Source organism: Heliangelus exortis, chromosome 4 (assembly GCF_036169615.1).
Source record: "Heliangelus exortis chromosome 4, bHelExo1.hap1, whole genome shotgun sequence".
Taxonomy (NCBI): domain Eukaryota; kingdom Metazoa; phylum Chordata; class Aves; order Apodiformes; family Trochilidae; genus Heliangelus; species Heliangelus exortis.
In genome coordinates, this window is record NC_092425.1 from 2,434,279 (window position 1) to 2,444,644 (window position 10,366).

The 10,366-nt window shown below is 43.7% G+C and overlaps 1 long non-coding RNA gene across 1 annotated transcript; it reads left to right on the plus strand.

Moving 5' to 3' along the window:
- Positions 1-960: 960 nt before the first annotated feature.
- LOC139795681 (uncharacterized) lies at positions 961-10,364 on the plus strand. Its single transcript, XR_011725643.1, has 3 exons — positions 961-1,110; positions 8,021-8,097; positions 10,291-10,364. It is a non-coding gene; the product is annotated as an uncharacterized lncRNA (long non-coding RNA).
- Positions 10,365-10,366: the final 2 nt, after the last annotated feature.

The following is a 10,366-nucleotide window of genomic DNA, read 5'->3' on the forward strand; positions in this document are numbered from 1 at the left end:
TATTCAGCAAATAATGAGCTACAGCAGCAGCCACTACAGCCCTATAAATCCACAGGAAGGGATTTTTTCCTTCCCTTTTCCGAGATAAAAATCTCCGTGCAGCAGAGGCTACACCGTGTGCTGGGCTATCAAAATGGTATTTATGAGGTAATCATTTATTTTAACTGCCACCTACATAAAATTTATCATGGGAAAAAAAAAAAAAGACTGATGGACTTTTATAATTATAATTTACATTTTTTAAGCCTATTTAACAAATCAAATTTGCAATCCCACCACCCAAGAATGTATCAGGAGGAACCAATCAAGAGAAGCAGCAAATGGGCAGAGGAGCACTTCTTGCACCTACCCTGAACACCAGTACACAACATTTTGAAGGCACAGATGTTGCTTGATAGCAGCACACACATGTAATACATAACCATCTCACATCATGGTTGTGGGATGGGTACTACCACCTCTCTGCTTACAGACAGGGAAAAGGCAGTAGAAAGCTGCTGAGGGAAACAGCAGAGCAAGACTTGAAGTGAAAATTTTGGCCAAAAGTTTGTTCCAAACCAGACCTATGTGGAGTTTGTAAGCCAGGAAAGGGGACCCTCAATCTAGAGAGAGCAAAGGGAGAGCATGGTGACAGAGAAATGAGTGGGGGTTGAAGGCCACCCAGCCATCTGTTCAAAAAGCAGCCCCAGGACCATGTTTTGTTCTGGTTTACAGCTGTTCCTCCTTTAACCATGAGTATTCTGCCATTCCCAAGGGCCACCTGATCTCTCACACTTTCAAGGGTGAGTTGCAAAATACCCAAGTAAAATAGAGGAAGGAAAACCAAACACATCCCATGTCTTTCCTAACTGAGGATCTGTGAAGCCTCTAGAACTTCACCGCCAGAACTCATCTGGAGAAAACAGGCATACTGGGTTATCCCATAGGCTGTTGATAAGAAATTCCTGTTTGTTCAGCAGGTCTGCAGAGCTAGAAGTTTTCTGTGCCACGTGCTTGACCATACTTTTAAATTAAAATGAAAGAAAACAACCACCTCCCAACTACACAGATCAGCTCTTGAGAGTGCCAGGCTGCTTCCTCAATATTCTTGGTGTCAGAGCAAAAGGACACGTAAGTATTTTTGTATTTTTACAAAATATTACCATTTCTTCTTCTGATACCCATTTATTTAGGAGAACTTCCTGACTATGCTGTGTATCACTAAACCAGTTTGGTGTTTGTGGAGAAAACATGTTACTTCCATGCATATCTGTTTACATACAAGCATCCAAAGATTTTTGTGCAGTTTTGATGCCTGTGTGGGCTGTCAGGGTCCTTGAATCAAATGTGCCCTGCAGGGACAATCCATGGACATCATGGCTTCTGTACATGGCAGATTGTGCACAAAGTGGCAGTAGGGTTTTCTCATTAATAAAAAATACAGAGTTTACTGCAGGTGACTATGCTCCAGGTACCCAACATCCAGAAAGAACTTTATTTCATCTCTTCCTCCTTGTGCTGAAGTGCACATTTGTCTCCAGATAAACTTTGCTGCTTCAAAAGCATCCTGAATCCTTGCAAAAGGGGATTTCATTCTGGAAAGAGGGATATTGGGCAACACAGCTGTAGGAGTCACAGAGCAAAGCATATAATGACTCATTATTTACCAACAAAGACACAGCCATGAGCAGGATGTGATGGTCTGGGATGAGCTGATGTCACAGCAAAGAGTGGGAAAATGGCAGAGACAATGAGAGTATTATGACTATCTTTAACCACATAATACAATCAGAGCCTTTATTACTATTATTAGTCACTGCAATTCTGTAATTCTACAAACCCACTCCATCCACGTACAAAGTTGTGAAAAATTTTTATAGCAGATCATTGGTTTTTCTTACAAATTCCCTCTCACTTAGTTTTTCTAAGATATGTCTAAACTGGGCAAAGTGGTTTTGAAAGAATAGCTCTTAAGTTACCCCTTGGGGAACAAAGTGTTGCCAGCACAACCCATTCAAAAAATGGATCAGCCTCCTGGAGAAAGAAGTAGTTAAAAACATAAGACTAGGTGCAAAAAAAAAAAAAACCCTTATATTCTTTGTATTTGCTTCTCTTGCTTTGCATACTTCAGACCTATGCTTTCAACTTTTTCTTTGCAATCACAGCAGCAGGAAACTTGCTTTTTCAGTGGAAAACAAGAACCTGGCTTAATCACATGAATCCCAGTGCTTGAAGGAATGCTCTCTCTCCTGTTCAGCTGGGGATTTGGCAGTGGGGAAGGTACAGACAGTCTTGAGGGGGTCAGCTAACCAGCAAAGTCAGAATGTGGCCAGGTTCCTCTTGGGCCATCAGCTGGGTAGTGTCCTTTTTGTTGGACCAAGCCATGGTTCATGCCCAAGTGAGCAGTCACACCCACTTGAGGAAGGGTGTGTGGTTCATGGTATGTTTGGGACATTTGACTTCTGAGTGAACCTCTCTGACAAAGACCATTACCAGTTTCAAGTAATCTGCTCTGCCCAGCACAAAAATCTGAAGGAGATTTATTACAATTCACTTTTTCACTTAATTCCTACCCTGTATTTTCAGATTTCTCCCGTTATCTTTGATACTCATTCCTAAAAGCTGTTTCCAAGCAGTTAGGGGGCTGATATTTATGAAGTTAAAAAACAGGAACTCTTGCAAAGAAGCAGCCACAGAAGGACCCACTCTGTTGTAATCATGATAGAAATGAAGAAGAAAATCCTAAGATGCTTTTTGCCCAGCAGGCTGGGAATCAGCAGCACTCTAAGCTTTAAAGCACTGGCACAGCTTGCCAACACAGCTCTGTTCTCCCTTGCATGCTGCCTGAGTGATGTCCCCAACAGGAAAATAAATCACAAGCCTAACCCTGGGGGAGCTCTCTGAATTCACAGTGGTCAGTGCTGGGCATAAGGGAGGGAACCAGATGTCTGATTTTTCTCTTGTTCTTCATTCTTTCTAGGACTTGGCACATCTTTCCATCCTCTCCTTTCCTTGGTTATCATTTTTTGACACAATAAAAATCTGTAAAGATGAGGCCTTCTGGAGCCACATATTACATCTGCTCTGAGCTTTTCACTAGACAATCAGTGCATCTCTTCACTGCAGCTCCTCTAACCTCTACTTAATAAGTCACCACCACCAAAACCTGTTCTATTTGTGCCTTTTCCCAAATCTCCCCACTAACAGTGCTGCAGAGTGAAATATATCAAAGGCACTCAAGCTATTTGATTGTAAAACTATCTAATTTCACTCCTCTGAATGAAGCTTTTTTCCAAACAAGCCAACCATCCAGCTGATCAAAGCTAAAACATTTGAAGCAAACTTTATAACAGTTTAACAAGCAGAAGCTTCCTTCTCTGGTACTACTAGAAGTACATTCTTAGTAATTTCTGTTTTCACTTTTAATAAGTAGATTGCTTCTGCACCCATGTAGTGCTCCAAAGAAGTCTGATGAAGTGAAATGTGCTTATTCCTGCTAATCAGAAAGCCATATATTTGCAGTCTCTTTAGCATCTCCTCCAGCTTTTAGGAGGGTTCCTCTGAGTTTCTCCCACTCATTAACACATGATCCAACAAACCAGCTAACTAACCCCCTCACCCCACAGCATCTGGATTAACTCTGAGGGTTAATATTGTGTTTGTAAACAGCCCCTTGGGTTGTTCACCATCAGATCCTTTTGGAAGACCCAGGACCAACCTGGAGATGTGAATTCCCATCTTGTCAAAACTTCTGTGAATGAATCTCATGGTGTAGGAATTGGGTATTGATTCATTTGCAGCTGGGGATTTGTGCTGACTTTATAGTTCCCACAAATCCTTACACTGTTGGGGATCTAGTCTAGGATCCCAACTCTGTGGGAGCATGGGTGCCTGGTACAGCCCCCACCCTGCCATCTGCAAGCAAAATGATGCCTCTGCAATCCATCCCACTGCCCTCCAACCCATCTCACTGCTCTGTGGATTCATCCCACTCCTCCTCTGACCCATCCAACCACCTCTCCACAGCCACCCTCCCCTGCACAAGTGCCACCAGCCTTGCCTGCAGAGATTCAGAAATGAATCCAGCCTCTCTGTTGTGCCACTTGTAAAACAAAAGCCTGCCCTAAATCCAGCTGTCTATTTTACCTGTTGGCTCCCCTTCCCTGCTCTGGTTTACACTCATATACTGTCACTTGCTGCCTATCAGCAGGAGATGCTCAGTCACAACTAACTGATGGCAAACAGGGCTATTGAGAAGTGACTGTGACAGGCAGGCAGCCCAAAACTCCTTAAAACTCTCCCTTCCTGGGATGCCACAGCAGTAAGTTCATTTCCTTCAGACTTCTTTCTAGAAATATTTCTGTCACAGAATCCCTGGGATCCCCTGCACCATCTCCCAGGCTTAACACCACCTGATTTATTTGCACAGTGACAGAATACAGAGGAAACCAACCTACCCCATCCCACCCACACCACTAAGGGAGGCTTGGATCCTTCAGCTCATTCTCCAAGGAGCAACCTCATTGTAAGCCACACTAATCCATACCCCAAGGTGTGTCCCAGTGGCTCTGTCCCCAAAGGTTTATCTAGATTATGGGGCTCTCTCTGATGGTGGTACCATCTTACCACCACATAGTTTTTCATCTATGTGGCACAGTGTCTTTTGACACAGAGGTGCCTGGATGAGGCTGGGTCCTCTCAGCAGCAGGGATGAATTAATTAGCACTGCACACCACTGCTGCTGCATGGTGCCTTTTCCCTCTGATAAATAAAACTCCACTGCACCTAAAGTACCTCTGGTGGCTGTCCTCAGGGCTGGATCATGCTGAGCAGACGCTGTTTTGCTGGTGGTTTATTCCACAAAATTTGCTCTTTGCCAGCAGTAATAATAATAATTAAAAACACCAAGGAATAATAATGATTCAGACTTGTTAAAAGCTCAGTAACATTTCCTCCTCAAAGCTGATTCTTGAGATGAAACTTGGATTTAAAAAAACAGCAAAACAAACAACAAAACTGTGGTAGGCATAATGTTCTTAGATGCTCTATTACCTCTATATTCTTTCTTACAAAGTTCTCATGGAAAACATAAGTCTTTAGGCACTCAAAATGCTTTCCAGCCAACTTCAGGAAAACAGCCTTTGCTGAGCTGCATTTTCTGTGCCATTTGCATAAAAATACAGTTCAGTTCTCGGTACGTGCTGCAAAAATCAGACTCTTTTATTTCCATTAAGTTGGAAACTGTCCATATTGCCATATGTAGCTGTTTTATCTTTCCTCTTTCTTACAAAAGTACAGTCCTTGATGCCAGCTTGCTTTATGTTTTTGCCATTCACAGTGAAGTAGAAGATAGGGGCACCATTCCTGAAGAGACAGCAGCACAACAATAACTTGGCTTAAAATCCAGAGCAGCAAAAATTTAGCTAAACCAACTATTTCCACCACCCCACTGCAAAATCAAGGTTTAAACTCTGTGTTTTCCTAGAGACCTAGGGAAGTTATCTAAGCAACATTAAACCCAGCAAACAATAACCTGCTGGATTTCTGCCCAGTTGCACAATGCCAGGGCTGCAGCCAACCCTCACCCCTCCTCAGCCTCCAGCCCCACAGCAGCCCCCAGGCTCAGAGAGCCCCAACCCTACCCAGGGATTAATCTGTGGAGTTTCTGAATGTTGGCTTTGTCACCAAACACCTCAGCTGGGCTTTTTATTTAAACATCTTAATTACCTGTGGGCTGAAATTGCAGCAGAGCCACAAGCCCATCAAGGATTGATGTCTGCCACAGTGATGCCCCTACCCCTTGGTTACCTGCATGCTTCTCCTGCCCTGCAAAATGAGTGAGCAATGTGAACCTCAGCAAAAAAAGGAGTTGGGACAGAGTTGCTGGCTATTCAGAAAGTATTTGTAAAGGATTTTAAAGAGTATTTTGTAACTATTCTGAAGACAATGATCAAGACCCACAGCCATGCCACATCATAAGTACACCAGGATTAGTGAGAGGTCAGATTGTGCCAGCCAAAACACTGAGCCTGGACTCTTTAAATAAATGCAAAATAGCAACACAGAGATCTTGCACAGAGGGGGTAACAGAGTGAGAAACTGCAGTGTGCTTTGGGTGCTCACGTATGCATTTGTGCCCAACAAAAAATGCACTTCATTGAGGATGCTGTCTCACATTGAGCAACAATCCACAGTTTCTATGATGGTGAAAGGACAAAATGCTCCATGGATGCAACATGAAGCAACTGTGCAGCCCCAGAGACAACAAGTCAGTAGAACTGGTTTTGCCACAGGGCTAAATAATGGACAATTATTTAGCAATTAACTTAGGCAACTGCATCAGCCCTATTTCTTTCTCATATGACAACACTGGACTCAGAAGAGCAAAGAAGTGTAAACCAAGTAGTTTCTCCTACATCAGCTAGAGTTTGCTGACTTTGTCAGCTGTGATTTGGAGAGCAGCCAGGCAGAAAGGGAGCTGGGAGTCTGGATTGCCAGGAAGCTGAAGAGGAGCCAGCAGTGTGCCCAGGTGGCCAAGAAGGCCAATGGCATCCTGGCCTGTATCAGGAACAGCGTGGCCAGCAGGTCCAGGGAAGGGATTCTGCCCCTGTACTCAGCCCTGGTGAGGCCTCACCTCAAGTCCTGTGTCCAGTTCTGGGCCCCTCAGTTCAAGAAGGAGATTGAGGTCCTCGAACAGGTCCAAAGGAGGCAACTGGGCTGGTGAAGGGACTCAAACACAGATCCTATGAGGAGAGGCTGAGGGAGCTGGGGCTGTTCAGCCTGGAGAAGAGGAGGCTCAGGGGAGACCTCATTGCTCTCTACAACTACCTGAGAGGAGGTTGGAGCCAGGTGGGGGTTGGTCTCTTTTCCCAGGCAGCTCTCAGTAAGACAAGAGGGCATGGTCTTAAATTGTGCCAGGGGAAGTTCAGATTGGACATTAGAAAGAATTTTTTCACGGAAAGGGTGATCAGACATTGGAATGGGCTGCCCAGGGAGGTAGTGGACTCTTCGTCCCTGGAGATATTTCAAAAGAGCCTGGATGTGGCACTCAGTGCCATGGGCTGGGAACTGCAGCAGTAGTTAATCAAGGGTTGGACTCGATGATCTCTGAGGTCCCTTCCAACCCAGCCTATTCTATGATTCTATGATCTAGGTCCCAAAAAACTCCCTGCAGAGCTCACCAAGGTTGTCCCAGCATCATGCTGTCACCCCAGAAGCAGGAGCCATGGCAAGAGAGGGTGAAGGAAGCAAGAAGGGGACATGTGTGGTGGTGGGAGGAACCTGCATCTGCCCCAGCTCCAAGCCACAGCCACTCACCTCCTCCTCTCTTCCACACTGTCCTGGGCCTGCCAGGCTTATGTGTCTCATCTCCAGAGTTTAAAGGTGGGAAAAGCTCTTCCTTCACTGTCTGGCAAGCTCTGGCCTCCTTCACTTGCTTGTCACACTTCCTCCACATAAACACTGATTTGGTGGCTTCCTGGCAGCTTGGAGAGCACAGGTTTGCTATGGAAGGCACCAGAGTGGCAGGCTGTTTCTCCTCATTTCCTTCTCCTTCCTTCCATCCAGGCTATTTTTAAAGTTTGGGATAGGATTCAAGTCAAATGATAAAAAAAGAAAAAAAAAATCCCAACCACTTCTAGGCATATTTATACAGTAGTCTTTTTTTTTTTTTTTTTTTTTTTTTTTTTGCCTACTAGTTTATTTTTGGACTTGCTGTGCCTTAATATTGGATCTTTTTGCTTGGGTTTTTTTTTGCTCTTATTGGGTTTTTTTTTCATTCTTTCAAAGGAAACCAATGAAAAAAAAAAAAATCATCCTGCTCATGGTCAGTGGTTGTTGTGATGTTAGAGAGGAGAGAAAACAAAAAGCAGTGACAACTTTTTGGAACACGTACAGAAGCAGCAAAGCTGTTCAACTTGGGGGCTGCATGGCTGCACATTTGTGGTACCTTGTGGTCTCACAGGCTGCACACAGACCTAACAGCTCCTATTTTTGGTACATAATCATAGATCAGACTCAAAAGCTCTGCCTTCCCTTCCAGAGCTGCTAAACAGAGCCAACAGCAGCTCTCTCTGCCACAGGATGGGTTCCTTAGTACAGAGGAAAGATGCACTTGGGGTAAGGACTAAAATTAAAATTTCCACTTTTTTTTTTTTTTTTTTTTTTTTTTTGGTGGATTTTGTTTTGTTTGTTTGTTTGGGATTTTTTGTTTGGTTTTTTTTTTTTTTTTTTGCTGTTGTTTTTTGATTTGTAGTGTTGCTTTTTGTTGTTTTTTTGTTAGTCCCCCTGACAGCCCTCAGTGCACAAATTTGCTTTCCTGGCAGTCTTGCTGATGAGGTTTTCTGCTCTGGCCATAAAGTCCATCTTTAAAGGGCCCCATAAAGCTACACCCCTGCAGCCCTGGGGGGAAGCCAGAGAAAAACCTGACCATCCATATTCAGATTTTTTTCCCCAAAGCAGGCAGTCATCCTCTTTTCTCCCCCACCTGCAGTAGCTGTGTGGGACACAGTTAGCCCATCCCTCAGAAGGTGCACCAGCAAGGCCCAGCATTGCCATTGATGCTCTTTGGCAAATGTTTGCAGGCAACACAGACCTGCTGTGACCAAAAAAAAAAAAAAAAAAAAATTACAAAATGAGGGAAATAAAGTTGCATAGGTTGTTGTTTTAGCTTGGGATAATGACTCCAGCAGCATCTGTGGGCTGACACTGCTTAGATTAACGTCGCTTTCAAGAACGTGGCTTGATTTTTTTATTTTTTTTTTTTTTCCCTCTGAAACATTTGTCTTTCCCAACAACCCCATCACCTTAGCACCAAGTTAATTGACTCTGTCTTGGAGATACTAGAGCTTGTCACAATGCTTTAAATATTGCCTGGCTGCAGCTCTCACATAGCCAAGGGAAGCAGCTGAGGAGCTGGCCTCACCTCCTCATACCAGGCAAACCACTGGTGTGGTAAGCACCTCCTCACCATGCTCTCAAAACCTCCCCACCCTGCTCTCATGACCTCCCCAAAATCAGGTCCTCCCTCAATGAAGTCCCTCATGACCTCCCTCAAGTCAAATCTCAGGGGTTTCCCCCAGATATGCCCAGGGAGAAGTGCCATTTGCCATCCACCCCCCCCACAACACCAAACCTGACAGCTCTCCATTGCTTTCTGCCTTTCTAAAGCTTAATATTTTAATGAAAAAAAAAAATTAATATACTTAAATATACTTGAAATTCACTGGAAAAAGTGGCCAAGCAAAACCACTGTGTAACAGAGCCACATATTCACTGTCACCCATGCATTGACCATCTCCCCAGACAGGAGAGCAAGATTATTTTTGCACCAGCAAAATCATCTTGGCTACAAATACCTTACTGCTTTCTCAAAAGAGATTTTTTTTTTTTTTCAGAGTTATTTAGAGCACAGAAATGAAAAAAAGAGAGGAAACTTTAAAGTCAGCAACAGAGGTAAGATCTGTTCAGATAAACACAAACGGAATGGCATGGTTTTCTTTGGTCTTCTTTCTATCAAATCTAAAAAATTATTTTTAATTGATTCTTGAAGCACTTTTTGAAGTTCAATAAATGCTTCAGAAATCAGTTGGGAGTCCACAAATGTTAATAGTATTTAGCTCATTTCAATAAAAATGGCCTCATTAACATGCCAGCTGCTAAAAACGTGTGATGCCAACTGTGTCCTTCTGCCAGCCTGCAGGGAAGCATTCCTACTTACTACTCAGTTCTGCTTTAAAAAGAGATCATTTAGAAAACATACCCATTTTACTGCATGCATGTGTTCAGATAATAATTACTTCACTTCTGCCCTACCCCCAAAAATGCCTTTAAAGATCCCCAGCAGCCCTTCAAATGAGGTTGAGCTCAGGCTGGTCTTTGCAGGTTTTTTTTTTTCCTGTAGGTTTTGTAAAATTTCATTCACTTCCCAATCCATCAGCACAGAAGGAGCCAGGTGAGCACCATACCTGTCTGAGGCAAGGAGTTTTTCATTATGGATCTGCTCTGTGGAAATAAGTAATCTTTGCTTGGCTCTGCTGCTATCAAGCCATGACTGGCAGGTGCAGCTCCCTGATCTCTGTGCAAGCACCCAACCTTCAGCTCCAAAATTTGAGTCACACCACATCTAGTGCAGGAACTTTTGGCTTTATTTTTAACTCTTGTTTGTTGTTAGCTTTCTGACACCTATGGATGAAAACTTTTAGGAGCATCACTGGGGTGATGCCTGTTTTGGATGTGGACAACACCTTACCCAGGCTGAGGGCAGGGAAAATATTTGGAGGCTCATTTTGAAATGGAATTTCTTGCTTTAAGCTCCTGAAGCCAGCTTGCCCTTGCACAGAGAGGACTCCAGGCAAAGCCCCAGCATTTTAGGAGCACAGAAAGAGCA